Source organism: Heterocephalus glaber, unplaced genomic scaffold, assembly GCF_053883595.1.
Source record: "Heterocephalus glaber isolate CG9 unplaced genomic scaffold, H.glaber_assembly_v1.0 deba00001572, whole genome shotgun sequence".
NCBI lineage: Eukaryota > Metazoa > Chordata > Mammalia > Rodentia > Bathyergidae > Heterocephalus > Heterocephalus glaber.
Window position 1 is genome coordinate 21,042,248 of NW_028258357.1, and position 2,006 is coordinate 21,044,253.

The following is a 2,006-nucleotide window of genomic DNA, read 5'->3' on the forward strand; positions in this document are numbered from 1 at the left end:
TTATGTCCCTAGTGAGCCCACCACCAGGAGTGCTAGATTCTAGTCCTGTGCTCTCTACGTACTGGGTCTGGGACCCAGGGCCGGGCACGACCCTCTCCAATTCTCATCTGTCCCTGGAAGTAATTGTGTTTCACTCCCCTTGGTTATCTAGTTGATCAACATGTATTTCGTGAGCACCCACTGTCCCAGCACTGTACCAGGAGGGCTAGCAGCCCCCGGACCTCCTCCCTTGTTCCTGCTCCTCCTCAGGAAGCTCTTCCCCCACTTCCTCCTTGTCCTCTCCCCACTGCAGCCACACTTTTGCTTAGCTCCTTCTCACTCCTCTGTGGAGCCTTAATGTCCAGGGGCCTGTGTGATCCTTGCGTCCCCTGACCCATGAGCTCCGCCCTTGGCAACCTGGTGCTTGTCTTAGCCCGGGCTCCAGCAGGTTCTCAGCACATGCTGAGGGGTTCTGTGGCTGTCTGTGCTGGGAATGATGAGGGCCCTCAGCAGTTCCACGCTCCCAGAGGCAGGCAAGGGGCAACTTTCTTCAGGGAGCCTCACATGCACTTGTGTCTCCTGATGCCTGGCCTGGTGGGTTTGAGGATACAGGACAGGACCGTGAGCTAAGGATCCTGGCAGCCTCCAGAAGCTAGAAGAGGAAAGATTGTAGGTTTTCCCCTATGGCCTCCAGAAAGGGCATAGCCTGATAACACTTTGATATTAGGCAACTGACACTAATTTTTGGATGTTGACCTGTAGAATTATAAGATGATAAATTTGTGTTGTTCTTAACCTCTGAGTTTGTGGGAATTTGTTGCAGCAGCAATAAGAAACTAAGACACCCAACATTTTTATATTAGCTTTTCCATACTCAGCACCCACAACTTAGTGGGAAATAGGTTTACTTTGGCTCATAGTTTCGATGGGTTCAGTCCATGGTTGACTGGGTCCAAGGGCCAAGCCTGGGGGAGCAGAGATAGAGAAAGAAGCAGCTGGGGACAAGAATACACCTTTTAGATCTTATGCCTGGGGACCTGCCCCTCTGACCAGGCTCCATCTCCAAATATAAGATTTGGGGGGACATTTTATTTTATTTTATTTTATTTTGGGTACCGGGGATCAAACTCGGGTCCTTGTTATTTTTCATTTTTAAAAAAATTGTTTATCAATTTATTAAAACAGTTGCCTTAGGCATCTGCGATGGTGACTTCAACCTCCACTCCTGGCTCAGTACTGATGGAAGTAATCTGCTTAACAGTCTCAGAAGGACCGTGCAAATCAGTCAGTTGCTTCTGGATTCTCATCTGGAAATGATCCTATGTCTTAGAGCCTTCACCACAAGGTGTTTTTCTTGTAGTGATTCTCAATGTCCTAGTAGGGATGCAAATGGGTCCTTTCACTTTGAGATTCTTTTCCTTTGGACCTCTGACCCAGTCAGCACACACCTTCTCCAGGGACTTCAAGTTGCGACTGGTGAGGGTGATCCTGATGTGGTGAATCGCCACCTCAGGTTCCACAGGTGTCTTTCCAGGTTTTTAAAAAGTGGTTCAGCCTCCCGACTGACTTATTCCTTGGCAAGAGTGAACAGCGGTGAGTCAAGAGCAGGAGCAGATAGAGCAGAGGACTGCTACCCCACAGATGCCTCTTCCTCAGAAAGAAAGCTTGGGGGACATTTTAGATCTAAAATAACATTCAACCCATGGCCCCCAAAAGGCTCATGTCCATCTCATTATGCAAAATGCAATTAGTCTATCTCAAAGAATCACCAGTCTCTACCAGTTCCAGCACTGCTAAAAAGTTCAAGTCCAAAGCCTCCTCTGAGACTCAGGACAAACTCTTAGCTGTGAGCTCCTATAAAAATCAGAAGCAAAGTTAAATACTTCCAATATAATAGCACAGGATAAATATTCCCATTCCAAAAGGGAGAAAGAGGGAGACAGAAAGGAATTAGACCAAAGCAAGACAAAAACCCAGGAGGGCCCAAATTGAATTGTGTAGTCCAGCACTCAGGGCAGATTGTAATG

The 2,006-nt window shown here is 47.6% G+C and overlaps 1 pseudogene; it reads right to left on the reverse strand.

The window, feature by feature from the left end:
• Window positions 1-1,169: 1,169 nt before the first annotated feature.
• On the reverse strand, window positions 1,170-1,517 carry LOC101702392 (small ribosomal subunit protein uS10 pseudogene; annotated as a pseudogene).
• Between the last annotated feature and the right edge of the window lie 489 nt (window positions 1,518-2,006).